General features: G+C 40.4%; 1 protein-coding gene across 9 annotated transcripts in view; it reads left to right on the forward strand.

Moving 5' to 3' along the window:
- LOC308197640 (uncharacterized protein) overlaps positions 1-20,577 on the forward strand; it is a 628,187-nt gene that overhangs the window by 318,935 nt on the left and 288,675 nt on the right. Inside the window, exons 15-17 of one of the 9 annotated variants that reach the window (XR_013953167.1) lie at positions 5,325-5,410; positions 6,087-6,174; positions 7,102-20,052. The exons of 6 other annotated variants lie outside the window; for them this stretch is intronic. The gene's annotated coding sequence lies outside the window, so the exon portion shown is untranslated. Of the gene's footprint in view, positions 1-5,324; positions 5,411-6,086; positions 20,053-20,577 lie in introns of those variants that run through there. 2 more of the 9 variants (XR_013953166.1, XR_013953168.1) reach the window with 2 other exon arrangements.

Genomic DNA, 20,577 nt, shown 5'->3' on the forward strand with positions numbered 1-20,577 from the left:
AGATAATAACCAAATAGCTTGCAAACCTCTGATGATGCTAAAGAGAAATATCAGGAGTGAAGCCTTTAATCTGTGTGTCGCCGCCAGTTGATTGTGTTGGTAGCGGGCTGTCATACAGCGGGGAGGTGTACATGCTTGTGTGAGCAGTATCTGCCCATCTCTGGCCCTTAGGGAAATAGTGCCCAGTGAAGGGAATAACGCTCCTTTTTGCAGTTGCACCCGTGGAAAAAAACTCTGGAAAGGCAGCGAGCAGTTTAGATGATGATCAAGTTTGAAATCTTTAACAATGAAATTAGATCCTGCAAGCAGGGGGAAGTGGAGTGAGCCAAGGAGCAGCGACACTTAAATTAAGCAGGTATTGATTTCACTGAGGTGAACATCAAGTTTTCTTGATTGAAGAGATAAATATTGACTGAAACATCCTCATGTGTTCCCTAGCTGCAGTGTTGTTTTTCCTCTGGAACAGTTTTCCTTCTTTTCCTTTGTCCCTATAAGAAAATAGTATCTTAGCTTCGGCTGCTCCGAGCTCCCACTGTTTTTTGCAAAGCCAGCGTTGTTTCCAGCTCCTCTTGTAAACATCAGAGGCAGGAACAATGGCTGTGACTTGATAAATCAATAAAAGCCCATACCCAACAGCTATTAACAAGCTAAAAAGATGCTTGGAAATCCAAATAACCTCTTAAAGACTAATAAAAGAGGCCTCTGCAGCACTATCTAGTTCTTGGCTCCTCTGACACAAAAACCTTGAAACCATGTTTTATGAAAGTGATGATTTTCACTTTTTTGTGTGCATGTGGAGGGAATACCACCTCATCCCTCATGCTAAAACAGTTTCTGTGATAATTTTTTGCTGAAATGGCAATTCAGTACCTTTATGTTTTTATCAATTACAAGGACAGAGAAACTTTGTAAATAGTGGAGAAGTAAGTAGTAGAAGGGAAGAAGAAAATATAGGACAGATAAAATAATGAAAGATTGCTTTTGAAGCACACTAACTATACAGGTGGATAAAGCCTTTTCTTAATGTGATGGAAATTCAAACATTTAAAACTTTGAAAAGCAGTTAGGTGATTGCAGTATATTTGTCTGGGAAAGTGCACTTTGTGTTTAAATGAGGAGGACTTATACTGTGGGCCTTACATTTGATTTCAGGTGAAATCTCTAAAAATGTGCAGTATTCTGAAATGGTTTTCAGGCTGTATAAAGTACTTAGGGTTCTGCATTTGGAAGAACGTAATAGGAAGGCAGGTTAGCAAGGATCATGGCATGGCAAGGAGGAAGAGATCAATGGCTACAAGTTCTCTCCAGGAAAATCCTTGCCTTCTGAATCACCAAATCATTTTGTTTTCTGCTGAAAATACCTTCACTCTGGATTCTAAGCAACCTTGAAATCTGGAGGCAGTTAGACACACCGACTTCATCCTCTGGTTCAGGGGAAGTAATTGCTGTCATTCCAACATTGTCTCTGCCCCTCATATCTGACAACTCCAGGTTGGGCAGGTAATGAGAAGCATACGCTGTGAGTTTAGACCTGCATTGTGATAATTTATATATAGAGAGATTTTGCATTAACTTGCTCCTTGGCTGCTTTCACTGGAAGAGGGTGTAAACAAAAATGGCCCAGATGGGAAAGACCAGCTCCCAGCAAGCCCCCAGCCAGCATAAGCATTAAGACTGTGCTGGGGTTTGTTGGCTCTTTGGGCTTGAAGGACAAGATCTGAGCAGAAAGCCCCCAGACACAGAATAATATAGCAGCTCTAGGGGGTGAGGAGATAAAAGAGCCTGTTACCATGAGCAAAGAGATGGTAGTTTGGGAAAGAACATCGGATGGATTGACCCAGCGGTGTGCTGGAAGATGTTCGGTCCATTTAGGCACTAGGGATTAGGGCTGCTTTTAAGGGCTGAAGTGGCCAGCTTTGTAGACTGTTTATATTTTAAAACTTCTCTTTCTAACAAAAATAATAATCAGATCCCATTTGAAAGAAATCAGCAGGGCCAGGCTGCTGTCCCTTGGCTCTGAGCTCTCCTTTCTGCTGAGCAGAGGCTGTGAGAGTGATGCTGCGAGCTTCCTCTGCGAGAGGGGGCAGGTGCATGCAGGATTCCCTGTTAATTCTGGCCTTACTCCCTTCCCACCTTCCTTTTACCATTACTTTATTTATTATTTTAGGTCTGTTTTTACTAGATGATAGCAGAGCTAAAATTTCTCTTACTGTGTGATACGGCATGGTAGGACTAATCCCTTGGTCATTGCACCTGCTTGCTCTTTAACAGACTGCATCTTCTGATCAAATTTGTGCACTGGTGACTGTGCAGAAGGGGAATTTCGACAGAGGTAAACGTTTAGCTTTCAAATCTACATCAGATTTCGTTCATGGTTTTCTCATCAGAAAACCGTCAATTACTGATCAGTGCTTTTCTGCACGGTAGTTATCCCTGGCATGAAAGCCACAAAACAGCTTTTCTTTTAATGTCATTTTGACAGAAGTGTTTTTTTGGCGTGGGGGAAACTTTAAATCTGCCTCGCTCTGTTTTTCCAGAGAGCATCCAGTTCAGTTCCTGTGCTCACCACTGGCAGGTTTGTGGTGTAATTATTGACTGGGAGTGATAATGCGGTGCTGCATGTGTTCTGGTGGAAAAGGTTTTTCAGAAAATACTATTCAAGCAAAGGGAAGGAATCTCACTTTAAAACTCACTGACATTTTCCACACAGCTTTTCTCTTTGATTGGCGTATTTAATGTCCCCAGAAATCATAGCATTAGCTTTGGAAACAAGACGGCTGCGTTAAGGGAAGTGACCTAACAAATCGGGGACCGGGGAATGTGTCAGGCTTGTGATAAATGTAAAAAGAGCTACAGCTAAAAGAGATTAAAGGAATCACAATGTCCTAAAAATGCTAAACTGCTTAAAAAAACGGGCACCTCTGAGTGTGGTCGCAAAGTGGTGAGTTGGAGGTAGTTCACATCACCTTCAGCCTAAAAGTCCTTTGCCTAAGGTACAACAGGATGACCTCTGTGTCTAGCAGAGCTGAACCGGTGTTTTTCATATCACCAGGTACCGCTAGTGCATCTCTCCCTTAGACTTTATAAAAACAGTCCCGAAAGCAGAATTTGTATTCCTCTCAAAATGATCCGAATTCTCGGAGGCAGATGTCTTCTCAACTTCTCAACTCGGGGCTTTTCTCCCTCTCTTCTCACATCCAGTTAAAACTCCACCTGCAGACAAGCGTGGTGGCACTCAGTGCACATGCACAGGCAGTGCCATCAGCTCTGCAGCTCTTCTCCTGAGGGTGTGTGATCAAACCCGGGCGGGTTGAAAGTCACTGCCAGTGAGGAGTGGCATAAATTTATCTTTCTGCTGACTGCAAAATGTGCAGAGACCCTTAAAACAGGCAGGATTTCTCTCCTTCCTGAAACTCTTTTGTGTGTGTGTGCACAATTGCCTAGAGAAGTGGAAAACTGGAGCCTGCTTGCAGGCATGCCTGGGACAAATGCTGTTGAGATGTGGCCTGAGGAGCAGACAACCATTACTCCTCTTTCCTTCCCCTACCTTTGTACGTGCTAGATGTTTTTTCTATTCTCACAGCTTTCCACCTTCTGTGAACACAGCTTCACCCTGCAAGGTGGCCTTGCAGTCGACTGGAGAGCTGTGCAGGGAGAGAGAGAGACTGAGGAGCAGATCAGATGCTTAGGTGATCTAAAATTTAAAAAAAAAATCCTATAGGATTAAGTTTAATTTGCTCTGGCTGGGAATGTTTGTGTTTAGTGTTCAGAAAGTGTAAAAGCTCCCTGCAAATTTATTTCATAGCTGTTTTTTTTATTGGTCTTGATCTTCAGCTATCTCAAGTTTCCTTGTATTAACAGGGACGTGGCTTTTCCCACACCTTCCTGCTTCGTCCTTTCAGCACCCTTGCCAATAACAGGAGGAGGTATAAAACATAAGAAAGTAAAAATGTTATGTAGGAAGATCTGTCTAAACAAAATATCAGCACAGGAAGAAAACAGTAACAAATGTATAGATCTGGACCTTAAGTAGAGACAAAATAGAAGATGATAACAAGTAGACTATTATGAAGTATATCATGAGCTTCCCAGCGAATGAATAGACATTTGTGAGTTTAATTAGCAATTAGGTCATTGTTTTAAAGCAGAAGGAAAATTGAAATGTTCTCTGTGCAGCTGTGGAAGTAAAGATGAAACCCTTCCAATTGAAGCATCCCCGTTACAAAGGTAGTGCTGGTTCTGACCATTGCCTTGAGATCTGAGATATTATATTCTATCTCTTCTTCATAAACTGCTGGGTAGCGTGTCAGATACAATTTGTGCTCTATTTTGATGTCTTACAACACAAACGGTTTGAATGCTCTGTCAGAAGTCAAAACGTGGATGTAATGGACGGGCTCATTTGTAGCTTAATATCAGGAGGGAATACCTTGCATTAGTAAGTCAAACAAAATTTGATTCATAAAAATTGCTGTTGTAAATCCACACAGATAATTCAAATAAAACCTGACTTGGAAAGTTTGAAGCACCACGTTTATTTCTTGCTTCTTGTTGTTGTTATTCATAATCTCATAATGTCGTGAGACCAGAAAAACAAACTTCAAAAGAGAAACATTCTTCCTTAATTTCTGGTCCCTTCAGAGCCACAGAGCAATACAAACCATTCTGAAAAATCCTGTTCCTGTGAGGATCTGAATAGATATGTGGGCCTTAAAATAGAGCGAGGTAGTTCAAAAAAAGGATTCTGCACGCACCCAGCCTAGTCCAACAGCCAGCCTTCTGATAGCAGCTCTGGTCTCATTGATCTCTGTGAAGCTTTTCTAGCGGTACAAATGAACTGTTATTTATTTCGTGAAACGTGTCTGCCATCGAAGAACATGCTTGTAGGCTGTTTATAATTATTCTGGCTCCTTACGAGATCCCAGCAAGGTGGGATATTATTGGAGGGAGAGCATCCCGTGGCTGCACAGCATGCTGTGTACGCTCTAGCATGTTTTAGTAACATTTGCATAAATAAAACCCACAGCCAAAATCGATTCCCAAATTTGTAAACAGTCTTCTACCTGCATCCCAAGTTAATTGTTTTATAGAAGAAGGGCTAGGTGCTGTAATGACTTTTTTTAGTCAATTGGACCAGGCATGGTTGCAAACTAGTTTTGCTATTGGTTTTCTTCCAGTATTTCTCCCTTGGCAAGTTTTCTAATGTGCTTATCCATTAAAACTAGGCAGTGGACTCGGAGGGTAAGGATATGCCCAGCCACCATATTTTCTGCCTGTTGTGCAGACCTTACCCGCTCCACTTCTCTCTCCCTTTTCCTCTGCAGCAGCTCCTTAGCTCGCCTCTTCTCCCCTTCATGTCACTCGTCCTTTCTTCCCCGAGAGGTCTTCCTGTGTCTCATCCCGTACGTATGTAAGTACCTGCCCTGCTAGAGACTTTTTTTTGGGAATAGCAACTATGTAAAGGTGGCTCAAAACCTGGCCACAGCTTCATTGTGGAGATCTGGTAAGAAGGGCTGTGAATGGTTTTTCATTTCATATTTTTCAGCTGCGTCACAACCCCCATGGTTTAGGACAGTGAAAAGAAAAAGGAAGCTGTCGTGTTATTTGTCTAACTCAGGCTGCTGCTGGCACCTAGAAGAAGTGACTAAGCTATGTCTTCTCTGTGTGCTTAGGCTGACCAGACTTGTGAGAATAGCTTGGAATTAGGATGGGTGTGAAAATGCGCTTGAGGTTTAATAGAAATAGTTTAATACCATAGAAACGATATTTTGGAGCTACCAAGCCACCGACATACCATTATTTCTTATATTGTAGTAGCTTTCAGCTGAAGTTCTTAGCAAGAACAAACTCAATTTGAAGCTAATGCCTCTTTTTATCACTGTAAGTCACATACAGCTGAACATTAAGTGCTCAGATAAGGCCACATGGCCCTCAGATCTATTCTTACAAATGGAAGAAATAAAAAACAATCTCATATCTCATTCTTTGAGCTTCAGACAGCTAGTATGTTGAAACCTCTTATGCCATACCTATTTTTTAAATGTTTTAAACTACTGTTTCTCTCTTACTTATGTCCTCTCCCCCAGGAAACACTCTGAGATGCTGCAGTGCTAACCATCTTCGTACGGTCTGTCCTTGTGCTTCAAGACACCATTGGAAGCCCAAGTTAAATGGGTCAGTTAATGTGAAGTCATGTACTAAACAGTGCCATCATATTCTTAGTGTGATGCAAAACCAAATACATGCACTGCAGTCTTTGTATTGCTTTTGGAGTAATGACACAAAAGAAGAAACATAACAATTAAAAATAAAGTCATGTACAAGATGCAGTAAATTTGCAATATCCTTATAGTTGCTGGAAGAAATCAGAGTCGATCTTTCTGAAGAGCAGTGAAGCCTCAGTTTACAACTCTGTTTACGTAAGGATTATAAATTGGCCAGGCTTATGTTTTGTTTTAATAGTTTTGAAGTACTGTTCAGACATAGTTTTTGAGAATATTTGATTTTTTCTCATTCTTGAGTGTGTATGAATCTAGTGTCAGTCAGATCTCCACCCATATAGGAGACAAAATATTTCAGATATGCAAAAATTAATTATTAACAATGTTTTGTAATTTATAAAAGATCTTTTGAATATTTTAATCCAGCCTTATTATGCTTGATTGCTACAAGCCCCCCCTAGCATATATTTGTGTGCAGTTCCTTTTATGTAGAAAAGAGAAAAAAAAAAAGTAGAATTTCAGGCTACCCAAGGTAACATTTTCTTAATTTGGATTTTCTAAACAGAGGGAACTCAGCTGCCTTCTAAGGTACCAGTGTTTGTTTTTGTGACATCCAAGTCAGAGGTCAGAGTCAGACTGTAAAATAAGCAGATATGTTTTGCTTATTGGTATATAAAAGAAAACTTGGGAATCTGAATAGAAAATTAAACTACAGCTACATGTCTTACTGAACCCTGTGAAACTCAGAGTTGAATTAGGCATTCTTTTTGGCTACTTAGTTCTTTTTCATCCTTGGCTCTGTTAGGAGGAAAGGGATTTTACCTTCTCTTGAAATAAGTGACTCCCACTGCCTTATTTCTTACTGTTCCCTCCCTTACAGTAAGTTTGTGTAAGCTGATTTATTCTGTCATATTGCTAACGAATGCACTGCCCACCAGGAGAAGACATTTTATACGGTGTTTTCAAGCAGCCGCATCCGAGCTGCATTTGGAAGGTAAGGCTAGAATACAAAGTAGTTTAAGGAAAGCATGGTAAAAAGACGCTGGTAGTCTGTCAAATGACTTCATAAAAATGACAGAAAATATTACCAGAGGAGTAAGTTAAAAGGTATCATTTATTTTTAATGGGCACAACTGTTTACTGTGCAAAATCGGAACTTAATGAACATATCTGAAGGAATTCCTGTCTTGTTCTCAAATTAAGGAACCGTGCACTTTAAAATAATAGTTAAAGTTTTTCATTAGTATACATAGATGTGAAGCGGTTGTTTATTATTCATAAAATAACACATGATTTTCTGTATCGTTAATGTTAGGTGAGTCCTGTCTTCTCACCAGTGCAGCTCCTCAAATACTTCTGAACTGTTGAGCAGATTTTCAACCAAGCCTTGAGCCCAAACTCTTACATCCATGTTACGACACCTCTCTTGGCAAACCTGGATATCTAGTTAGGAAGCCTGCTGCTTGCTTGGGTTTTGTGTTAGGTAGCCTTAAGCTTCAGAATTCTTTGCAGTTTTCATGGGCTCAGTTTTCGGTTTTTATGGCTTCTTGCTTTCAACTTCTGACTCTTTCCCTGATTTCTTGATGATGGAGTTGCGGCACGTCATTAACTGTGAGATGTTTGGGTGTAAGTGCTCAAAGTGATGGATTTTATTATGGTGATGTTGCAGCCATGTTGCAGTGGCTGTTTTTAATATGTTATTGATACTCTAAAACATAATTTATAATATCATTGTGCACTGGGAGAACATCAGTGAATGGCAGCGTAGGTGAAGATGATTTCTGAAGCAATAATCCCACAGCAAGTTGGTCTCTCCAAGTATCTCTTTGGTTGAGCATGTGCACTCTTTTATTTTGAGCCATTAACTTTGTAGGAAGGATTTGCTGTTGTAAATAGAGGATAATTTCACAACTGCTAATTAATTCCCATATCTGAAGAAATCACATGGGTAGAGCTTTACATGGAAAATGTTTGTTGTTATTTCAGATTTACCTAAATGAATTTTTTGTGGCAGTCAAGCATCAGACATTGCAGCTACCCGGGTCTGTTTGTTTAAAGTGGTTCACGCACTGTTTCCTCCTTTGTGTGCTTTGAAAAATAAAATAAAAATAAAACTGAAAAATTAGTGTCATTTCCAGCCTACAGCCTCTGTAGGCAATTCCAAACATAGAGTTACGTTATGCCACCATATATCTAAGCTTACTGTCCTAGGAAATGAGCAGTTTCCTTTCCAATTTTCTGTTCTCACAGACAAATTTCTGAACAACTTCCTTGCCAGGATAAAGGTTCAAGGGAGTCTGGCATGTCCCCTGGGGTGAGTGCATGTGATGTGCTGCTTCCAGAGGGAGATCTCAAACCTGGCAGAGGACCGGAGGGGAGCCAGGTAACAACCTGGGTCTGGACAGTGAAAACATCATAAAACGAGCATGTTGAAATAGTGATTTTAGCAGCCAAATTAAGGCATTGGAGGTCTTGGTTCACCTGTTGAAAAGTAAAAACAAGGTTGAACATTGTTATTTACATGCACGTGTTTGTAAATAAGGACAAAGAGAAGCTCTGCAGCCTGAGATTACCCAGAGGAAATTAAAGTTAATCTGCGTCTCTCTTTTTTTTTTTTTTTTAATCAGTTCTCTGCCTATAGTTTTTCCCTTCAGAGGAGATATCTCCCGAAGGGCCAATAGCCTTAAAAGTCTCTGTGCCTGTACATGAAAGGCAAAGGGAATGGGATATTACAGACTCTGCGGCTTGAGCTAGAAAGAAAAAAAAATCCACCAGACTTCAGCAGTAAGAGTGCTTGCAGGCTGTGTTGTTGGCCAGCCACTTAGTATACAGAGGGCCAGGCAGGATAATTTCATGTGCTCAGATTTGATTGTATCTTCTGTCTGGTATTGTTAAAAGCCAAACGCATTACACAGGTTTTAACACACATCCTGACCTGCTCACGCTAAGGGCAATAGGATAGCTCACCCCAGCTTTCATGTCAGGGTGCATTCCCAATCTTTTACAAACACTAGCATGGGTCCTGAGACTCATCTCTGTAAACAGGGTGCTTAAAATGTCATGAATTACAATAACTCCTGCAAGTATGTCAGACAGTGACTTCATGAAAGTACATAATAAACTAAGCAGGTGAATGTCACTGTTAACGTTGCTTTTCTGTAAAATCACAGAGGCAAAAGGCTGTCATTACTCAGAGAGCTGGCTCATTCAGCTCAGGTTCAGATGTCTTCTTCAGGCTTTTCCTCTTTGTTTATAAGGCTGCCTTATGATTACATCGTGACTCTTCACAGAGTCAGAGCACTTTGCACCACTGCTCCCCATTACAGTGCGTAGGTGAATATACACCTACCTATGGGCTTATACAGAGTTATAAGCCATGCTGCTACTCTTTCTGAACTTCTCCCCCCACATTTGTTAGTAAGCACCGTATTTGCAGCTTGTGCTTTTTTTTTCATTATTTATTATTATTTTCCATCCTAAAACTCTGTTCCGGCAGCTTTCTTGGTAGATTGAGAAATAGTGAAGTTACAGCTCAGTTCTCGGTGGCTTAAAAGGAAAAGAAAAGCCCCTAAATAATAGTTGGAAGCAATTTCAAGAAATCTCTTGGATTTCTAATTAGCTTGTGTCCTTTAAAAAGCTGCCCTCGGAAGGCTAAAACCAAACCATATAAAAGGAAAGCATTCTTGTGAACCTTCAGTCCTCCAAAAGAAAGGAGCCTTCACTCCATCTAAATTGCAAATCCTGACCCACTGCTCTTGTTTTCTTTGTGCTTCTATGCGTAATTATGAAATATTAATTATAATTTTTACCCAGCAACAGTACAACTCACTTCAAAAGTAATGAAATAAAATATCTTTATTGCAAACAAGCAAAACATTCCTTGATGATTGATCTCCTGTTGTAAATTTACTGCTTGGTAAAAATGTCAAGACTATTCCAGGGTGAGCCAAAAATCTGGAAATGACATAATTTTTCACAGAATGGAAATTCTCTTTTGTGACAAGCTCTTGTCTTCAGATACAGAATCTTTAAAGAAAAGAAAAAAGGAAAGAGCACTGAAAGAAAAGCATGGATTGCATTGCATTTATTGTAGTGTCTCAGGGTTTTTGTTAATATATGGAATCTAGTTAATTATAGGCAAGTGACACTTGGGATTGGATGGGTTTTCCATATGTTCTATGTATTGCTTGCAAGAAAAATGTTGTGCAAATATATCATCAACTTTGGCATCAGATCATCTTCGCTGATGTTTAGAAATAAACTAATCTTGATTTTAGTGATAGGAATAGAAAGATGCATTTACCATACTGGAAACAGCTCTCAAATTGGAGCATATACTTGCTTGTATGAGCAGTGGGATAAAAAACAAACTGGGAAAGTGAACCTTTCTGAAGAGTTGGGGGAAACTGCTCGCAGCTGCAGCCCTGCAGTTTTTCTGCAGTTCCGTGGCCCACTGATGTTCTTCCAGAGGAAGGACATTTTAATTGCCACGTATTATTTTTTCTTCCCATCACCTCTCCAAAGGAAGCTGTTGCTTTGCCAAGGAATTCAGGTTGTCTTTTCAGAAGGCGTTTTTCATTTTTTTGCTACGATGATTCTTCAACTGCCCATTAACCAATACTATTTCTCCTGGTGCTAGTGGGTAAGTGCCTCTGGCTTGTGGTACTAGATCAGGTGCCAGCGTGCTTAAGCAAATAAGCTTCAAGGGATCTTAGCTGAGCTGCAAAAAAACAACTCAAGCGTTTACATCTGTGTCACAGTTGATCTGCAAATATTAATTTGGATAATAAGGGGAATATATGCATGGAGCACTAGTCATCAGCTGTCACATTTAATTATATTGGTGAAATACCAGTGTGAGTACAGTATTTTTTTAAATTTTATTTTTCTGAGAAGCAATCCATATCTCCAAGTGAGAGTCTTCCTTCCAGTTTGACCTTCTTCTGTTACTTTGAGAAACTCACCACAAAATTTCTGACACATGAACAAGAAAATCGTAGCAAAAATCGTAACAAAACAAATGTTTTGTTAGGAAGAGGAGTATCACTGAAGGTATTGGCCAAGTTAAGGAGCTGAGTGGGTGACATTAGATCTCTAAATGCCCTTTGATATAATTCTGAAATGACTATTTTTTACCCTCTCTGTATTTTTCCGTATTATTTTCTATTTCTATGCACAGTGTGAAGGGTATTGCTAGTCTTTTCGCTTGTAGTGAATGTATGTAGTGTGTTCACTACAGGGCAATGCATTTAAATTGTTAGAATAGGTGCAAGACCATAGTGGGTTTATACCAGGTCCCTTACCCAAGCTCCCTGAGTCTGTAAGAAACAGTTTGAGAGAAAACCGTCCTTTATTTCTGGGTTTTCTTCTTGGAAAGTAAACAAAACAAAACAAAACAAGCCAACTTTAAACATTTATTTTTTTTTAGAGTGGGCCTTTCCTTGGAAAAAGAATTCCCTTCATTTTTGCAGTGGGGGAGTTCCGTTTCCACGTGCTAGCAGTGGCAACGTGTCTGACTGTAGAGGGGAATGAGTCGGGAAGATGAGAGATGCTTCATACACTGCATGCACAGCCGAACCCCTGAGACTGTCTGTAACAAGAATACAGCGCTCAAGTACTGACAGCACTTGGCGTGGCTCTTTATACAAGAGACAAACACTGACAAAACTGATGTTTTCTTGAAAATGGAAGTTAACCTATGCGTTATTAAATATATCCTAGAAGTCTTCATCAGCTTGCCATTATTCAACTTTTTAAAAAATCTGGCAGTGTATTTTATTCTTTTAACTTGTTATTCAAAGGTAGAAGAAATTAAAGCCTAGGACTAAAAGTATTACTTATCTCAGTATTTCCACAGCTTCCCAAGAGGCACTGGTTTAACACGTGCTCCGAGTGCTTAGCATTGCTTCAGAAGTTGGTGAGGTGCTGAAAAAGAGAATACCAATTTCACTTACAATACTAGTTGCTGGTTTATTGTAGGTGATAATATTTACTTGCTACCCTGTCCTTCCAGGGACTACTCTGAACCCTGCTGCCGTAGGTTTTGGCAGAAACATGGGGTGTTCTTGAAAAGTCTTCCATGATTCATACCAGGAGCTAATGACAAATACAGTCTCAATATTTCTTTTTTTTTTTTTTTTTTCCTTTCAGAAGGACATTCATTTTTGGAAAAGTACTTTTCCTATTGGCAGCTAGGCAAAACTGCTTCTCCTTCCATAGGTCTTTTGACATGTGTAGGACAACAAACGGACATAAAGTAGCCTAGTAAGCACACGTGAAAGATCGCTTGTAGTTCCTATAGCCGCAAAAAGGCGATCACCTTTGTTCGATTACATAAAAGATATGTTTTAAAACCAACAGTTTGTGAGTCTTTTGATAGCCAGACAGAAAACTTTTGTCTCTTTTGGGACAAAAAGACAAAAAACGTGTTTGCTATCATTAATTGTGTGTGAAACAATGGGCTATGAAAAACTAGTGAAAAATTTTGGGAACTGTCTGCTAAATTTCTTGTTTATCACTTAGTCTTCAAATGTGTAATAGATTTGTAGAGCTACAGGAAAATGTGTATGGAAAGGACCACCGAGCATGTAGTCAATCAACTTGGGGCTTGTTGCCAAACTAATGCTTAAAAAAAGGTAAAAAATAAAAAGGAGAGGGGTTGGTGTGTGGTGACTGTGGGGCATGGTCTTTCAAATCTGAGGAGGAGCAGTAAAAGCCACCATAAAGCTAAGCAGAAAGAACATGCAGAGTGTGATGACTGAAACCAGGAGTAAAAATCCAAGACTGTAGGCAAAGGAGGTAGTTTTGCTATTCTTAATATTAGTAAGTTGGCAGTTTGTTTGTTGTGTTTCGTTTTTCTAGCATCTAATTCCAGTCTTTTGCAACTGCATTTTGGCCCTTTCCTGTTTGTCCCATCCATCATGGGCATGGGGAACAGGTTTTCCTTTTCCTCATAGCAACAGCCTGTTACTTAAGGGGAAGTGGTTGCAAATGTCCTCTCCTTGCTCTTCAAGCTAACCAGACCCCTTTCTTTCACCTTTCTGGTTTTCCAGTCACTCTTGTGCATATATTGCACATGGACACGTCATTCAACCAGAAGTAATCCTATAGCTGTATACATGGCATATACACAGGCTGTAGAGTTATATGCAATGATTTCTAGAGCAGGAGATTATATAGAGTCATGGCTCGTGCGTTTGTTTTTGAATCACTGACATGAAGGACAATTTGACATCATACCGTTTCCCCAAATACAAACATACTTACGGGCCTTCTTTTCATCTTACAGCATGTGCACGTACCTGTTGATGTACTTCTTAATGCCTTCCTACTGAAGGAGAAGTCATTAATTCACACTGCTGTTGGAGCAGTGTCCCTAATAACATCGGTAATACGATGGCATTCTAGAACCTAAGTTTGACGTTGGCTCTGTGATATGTAGGACCATTACTCTGAAATATGATGATGCTTTTGTATAAAGTCACCCTGATGACTGGTCACTGAAGTTCTGCGGAGAGGAGTCTCTGAAGGAAAATGTGATTTTTCAGAAGTGCAGGAACATGTCATTGTTTCACCAAAGGAGTACAGTTGTACCTTATACAATTTTAATTTCTGTTCTGAGGATGTTAATTGCTTGTTGAGCTGTGTCCAGCACTGAATTTTTATGCGTACATAAATATTCTGGAAATGCCAATGTGGCTGAGACACTGCTGGAACCTTTTAATCCATCTAATAACAACTTCCTGGGAAGGAAGTGCTTTCAGAAACTTGCCAGGGTCTGTTTAGCAGGAACAGTTTGGTAATGTGGAGCAATTGGTGAGGCAGACAAATTAACAATGTGCACGACTTTGTATTTGCATGCTAAGTATATGCCAACATTAAAATCCCTTAACAATAAGGCTGTTTTTTTCACCTCCATAAAGCCAGTTAGTACACACACTGTGCTGTACTGAACTCTCTGAGTTCCCAGTCATTTTTATACTTAATGTTGAATGCTTATCATATTTAAAAGACCTGAACATTTCTGATAATTTGGTGCCAGAAGAATCAGGAAGTGTCGGATGCTGCTCAAAACTTTTAAGTTCTGGAGCATAGAAATATTGTGCAATACAAGAAGTCTTTCCTTACCGGTGCTTTCACTGGTGCCTTGCAGCAGAGCTCTCCCTGCAGTGCCAGGTTTTATGAGAACTTCTTGGGCAGTGTTGCCCTTGACACAACACTGTGCTGCCCTATGGCAGAGTCTGTGCTTGGAGATGCTGCAGCTGCTGGGCTTTCGGAGATTCCTCCTGCCACGAATAAACAGAATTAGACATGTCCCCTTGAGGGCTGACTTGGCCCCTTTACCATATCATGTTTGCAGTGGGGGAGTGGAATTTTGCTCTTGAATATTACACAACATCAGTGGCTGAGCGAGCCTCAGCACGGGGAAATGCTTCACCTGCACTAGCTGAGTGCCTCCCTTGTCTTGAAAGGATTCCCCCTTCCAGGAGCCTTTGTTTCTTTGCTGAATACAGCAAAGCCATCTGCAGTCGTGGAGCTGAATCCTGCCCCTGCTGTCTGACAGAGGGGGTTCGTGTGTGTTCTGTTACAGGTCCTCCGGTGATAAAATTACAAGATAAGAACAGCTCTCCGAATCCTCTGCTGTTACAAGTCAGGGTGCCCCGCTGATGTGCACAGAGCATCAAGTCTGGGCTTTTTTGCCACCTTAACATCAGACTGTGATTATTTCTATCAGTTTCAGGAACTCTGTCTTCTTCTTATGGCTCGTAGCGTTTTACCTGCTCCTAATTTAAATGCTTTTAGGAAGATACAGTCCCTGAAGACCACTTTCCCCCTCTATATTATAACTGGATTAAAAACCAAGTCAGAGCAGCCTCCCTCCACCTTTTTTCCCCAGTAAAAGTGAAGCTCAAACCATAGTGCATCCCTAACAAGGCTTTTACAGCTTAGAGCAACGTTTTTTCATATTTCTCTATGGTCTTCTCTAGAATTCATAGATAGTAACATAAATTCTTCCCTTCTGCTGGCATTTCTGGTTAAGCGTTTGAGCTCTACAGATTTTGTAAGTAACATTCACCTCATGGAAGTATGTTCAGCCCTACTGCTAAAAGTTATGTATGTTTAGGTTTTTGCTGCTCACAAGGTGTTTTAACATTTTTGGACAGGCTATTTCTTCTGTCAGAGTTATGAAGTCAGTGGCATATGTCCTGTCACACTGGAAGTAAGAGAGGAGATAATTCACTTACAAAAGGATTTGCAGGGATTTGAAAAAAATAATTAAAAATTGGTGCATATTCACCCATCTTATTCAGTTTATTTTATTAATTGAAACCAGCACCGTCTGGTAAATCCAAAGAGAACAGGAAACATTGTGCTCAGAATCAGCATGGTATTTTCAGTGGTAAAACAGTGGTAGGAAGTCCTAAAGAACATTATGGATTTTGTGGTACTGAACGTGCAGCAAATATCTAACGGTCTTCTAGAGGTGTGTATCATCAGTAGATACATGGAAGGAGGAAGCATATTTAAATTGTTGAATCACATTTGAAACTGAGATGAGGCATGCTAATGCCATTACACACATCCATCCACCTTTACACGTACGTACACTTTAAATCTGAAGAACATCCTGGTCGTTGCTCTTGTAGCCAGAGAAAAGCATTTTATATCTGCTATGTGTCCAGATAATACCTTGAACCAAAACCCTCCCTTTAGATACCTTCTGGAGCTGAGCCTTTCCATTACTCCTATAATCCTTGCACGTGCTCAGTATACATTTCTTCCTTTCTCTTCCTAGAACACTAATAATGATGTTACAAGTATTGTAACAAAAATTATCCTTATCTGTCTGACTTTGTAAGCTGATTTTCCACTTCTTTGAGGGCTCTTGAAACACAAAGCTTGGGAGGTTTGCTTTTGGGCAATTTAAGTGTGGGGTCATAAAAGGAAAAATGCTGATTTTTGCAGCCCCATTGTTTGCAGCAGCTGCATTTAACTCTCAGTTTACCTTTCTCACTAAGTAGGTTTTATAAACATTGAAAAGATATCTCTAATGTTTATTCAAATAAAACAACAATGGGCAGCTGTTCAGCTGAAGTAAATTGGCACACTTTTATTGACATGGGTCTATTTTACCCCGTATGAGTGTTCAGCTCCAATAATTAGCTTAAACAGTGTTTAAGCACTTGGATTCAGTTTCCTTGGGGAAAAACTGAATTCCTGCTAGATGAAATGTTAGTGGCAAAAGTGTTCCAAAGATTATGAATATGAAATTGAGTCCACTTAAATAGACATTTCATAAATTCCTTATGTAAATTATATCTATCTGCTAAGGGAATAGATAAAATACTATGTGACCCTGAAGACCGTGCAGATGGTATGTTACAAAGAGCAAGTAGTTCTGGTCAAAAAAAACTGCGATCAGAACATATGTTGAGTTATGTTCTTGTAAAATTGTGACTAACAAGCCTAATGAGAAAACTTGCAAGCAGCTGGTGGACGTAGCACGTCTCCAAGATGGTCAGATCAATCACTCATCCCGACTGGGAGTTTGTCTGGAGAACATTTCTTCGGGGGATCTTAAAATGTAGAGGTAGTGCTGATAAATGCTGCTTCGCATACCACTGGAAGTGAAATGTGGAAAAAAAGGGAAGGAGCAGCCACTGAGCTGGAGTATCACAGTACTTGATAAGGACAGGCTATAGAAAATGCAGTATTCCATTTGGAATATAAATGCATGCAGATTAACTGTATTAGATGTAATATCTTCTTTGTCAGCCTAAGAATTAGTAAATGTACAGCATGTCACAGCCTCTCCTCAAACTCATGAAGCTCTACAGGGAGATACTTTGTGACGTTCCAGCACCTCGCAGCAACCACCGGAAAATCAAACCATTCACTCCAACTTCAGCCATTTAAATTAGACTCTGAAGTGAAATAGGTTAATAAGCACTAGAAATACATCAAATACGGCAGGAGATTTAAAAACACATTATACAGAGCTCTAGAAAATATAGCACTGATTCAGAATAGGGAAGTAATCCTATCAGACAAAATGATGTGCAGATATTGTCCATCTGACTTGGGCTTTCTTGGCCTCCCCAGGAAAAAGGACAGCACTAAGCACCTTTAAGAGTGGAAATACTAACGATATGTTAATTTTGTTCTGGAAGGGACAGGGGACCTGTGAGACTTAGCTGCACTTGGAGTGTGCTTCATGGCAGTCACGTACTTTCATTCAGCTATTGCTGAACTAATCACATAACTTCTTTGTTAAAACAGCGTCTCTTAACAGGACGTTTCATTCTGTTTTGAAGTCTCTAAGTAACATTCAACACATCTGTATTAAATGGTATTTTTAGTGTTTACTTCCACTCATCAAAAAAAATGTTCCTACTGGTGGCAATTAGTTTCACCCTCCAACAGCTGGGTCTTTTTCTGCTGTTTTTAAGTGGAAAGCTACCTAACATCAGAAGTGATTTTCCAATGTAATCTGTTGTAAACCATAATCAAGTCACCTCTTTGACCAGTCCCGAAATAGACTGAGCTTGACAGGAGTTTTACTGTTATGTGTACGAGACTTGTTTCCACGCATCTTTTTTCAAAACACTTTCCAGTTTTCCTTACTGTAGTGCCCAGTGAAAGTACAGTGCTTCATTAATAGTCTCTTCGTTAATACTGTTAGCAGAAGTAATAGACCTTCTTACAGCACTCTGATGTTCCTCTGGTTGTACTTCAAATAATGTTAGCTTGAGCATTATTCTGAGAGGTAATTACCGATCCCACACCTGGCATGACTTGTAAGTACTCGTTGGGTTATGTTTTCTGTTTTGTCACCATTGTCTTGTGTGGTCTATGGTCTTTCTTTCATTAGCACCAATTAAGTTAATCAATTTCTACTACTCATTTAAGTCATGGTATTTGGCCTCTCAGTTTTCTTCATGATTGCTTTCTGCTCTGTACAACTGGCTTTTCCAGAGAGTTATGGGTCAGATTAGTAACAACAACAAAATTAGGAACATGAGAGAGCAAGCTAAATATATTTGTGACTTTGTGTTTTAGTGTGTGTGAGACCAACAGGGACGTGCTACTGCTAAGTCAGATGGGGTTGAGGTATCTCATACAGTACAGTTAGAAAATTTAGGCAACAATGTAGCGTAGCCAGAATAATTACCAAAAAAATTAACAAAAGAATAGAAGAAAAAGTCTCTTTAAACTCTCCTTGAGAACAGAGAGAGCACTGTCCGCAGCACAGGAGCTGGGAAATGTTTTATGACATGAGGTGTTTTATGTTGGTTTGAAAGATGAAATGGGAGTGACGGTGGAGAAGAAGACCGTAGTGTTTGGGTTAAAAGGGAATGAGTGCCTCATGGACCAGGTACAGGCTTGGGTCTAATGGCAAAAAAAGAGATTAGAAGTTCCATATTTCGGAGGGCTGCACTCTCATTTCTCCAGCCAGGAATTGCGTGTGGTCTTCTTTCCTTTGACAACTGGCTGACTGGGAAGAGCTTCCACCGTGCCTTCCCACTCTGCCCTCCTTGAGCAAGTCAGGGCAATGTATCGTTCACCTCTGCTATTTCCGATTATCGCAGCCTATTTTGTCATTGTGTAGTTAAGCTGTACATACCTGCTTTTTAAAGTATTTTCCCATTACTGTATCTCTCTAGCCCTTTATCTTTTTGTTATTGTTGCTGCTGTTTCCTGAACTCCATCCAATTTTTCTTTTCTTTTTTTTATTTTTTTTTCCTTCCTTATAGTGAGCTGCCAAGGAGTAGTTATTACATCTTCTCAGGGACAGTAGAGAACCCAGAAAGTAAATTGCAGCAGGGAAACAGGCTTCAGCGTTGAGTTCTGCAGGTGTATCTCAAATCAGGGTTTATAAAATAGAAGCAGAAAATATTCTGCAAATATCTCTGAAGGAAGAGCTCTAACCCTAGCGATAATTTGCTGAAGAGGAGCTCAAAGTTACTAGTTCTCAGATGTGGGCCTCCCAAGCAGTTAAGCTGAAAAATTATGACATCTTTGAAGACCAAAAACTTGCTTTGAACAAGCAGGACTAAGAATGGAGTCTGTGAAAAATTGTTACTCTGATGAGAAAGGAAGGTCAGTCAGAGGGGAGCGGTGTATGGGTGGATGGGTGCAATTTCTTCATAGCAAGTGTTTGTCCCTCGTACCCAGAAAACCAGCAGAGGCATGGAGGGGATCATCCAGTCATGCAGGAGCCACCTGGGGCAGGTGAGTGCTGAGGCTTCTGGAGGCTGCAAGGAGCTGCAGCGTTCTCCATCCCTGGTTCCTGGAGTAGCCCATAGCTTTCAGTACGTGAAGGCAGATAATTGCAAAATCTTGCTACAGAGGTGCAGGAGACAGGTAACAATGAGGATTGTGTCAGATGAACAGGAGGAGGGCTCAGATAGCAGGATCTAAGTACGTACTTTGGTTTTGCTGAGCTCTGTATGCGATAGTACAGGGAGCTGAGCACCACTGGCTCTCCTACAGGCAGGGAAACGATGCCAGGAACTGCTCATCAGAAAAATAAATTAACAGGGTGGGATGAAGGGGATTTTGGCTGTGCAAAAATAACCCATAGAACCACAGGAAGGTTTGGGTTGGAAGGGCCCTTAAAGTCCCCCCAGCCCCCTGCCATGGGCAGGGCCCCCTGCCCCCAGCCCCATCCAGCCTGGCCTTGGGCACTGCCAGGGATGGGGCACCCACAGCTCCTCAGGACAGCCTGCGCCAGGGCCTCGCCGCCCTCAGAGGGAAGCATTTCTTCCTTGTATCTAATCTAAACCTCCCCTCTTTTATTTTAAAGCCATTCCCCCTTGTCCTATCCCTACACATCCTGGTAGAGTCTCTCCACATCTTTCTCGTAGACCCGCTTTATGTCTTGGAAGTCTGCAAGGTTCTCAGATTGCATGGATAATTTCATGCCAGCACTGGAAAAGTTGTTAAGCCATCTCATCTGCAACATCCTTTTCCAGTAGAAATGGGACCTGTTTACTCAAAGGTTGCAGACAGATACGAAGATATTTATGTTTTCCTGTTAAAGCAATAAAGCGGGTTTGTATTTTGTAAGAGATTTATATTTTTCAATGAGGGCATTTCCTTCCCAATTAAATCATTATTTGAAAGTAAAGGTGAGGTAAGAAATTTCAATTCAGAATGGTCTTTGAAACACTTTCTTGGAATACTAAATAGTTGTTTCACCTCATCATGGTCTTCTTAGAGCGAAGATATTAAGTGATATAAAAGGTTTGTAGAAACTTTACTTTTTCACTACATTTTAAAATTGCTTGTTAGCAAAAGAGTCCTTGGAATCATCAGCTTCTCTGCACTGCAGCCTATTATTGCACAGAGAAGT

Source organism: Anser brachyrhynchus (assembly GCF_964034855.1).
Source record: "Anser brachyrhynchus genome assembly, chromosome: 6".
Taxonomy (NCBI): domain Eukaryota; kingdom Metazoa; phylum Chordata; class Aves; order Anseriformes; family Anatidae; genus Anser; species Anser brachyrhynchus.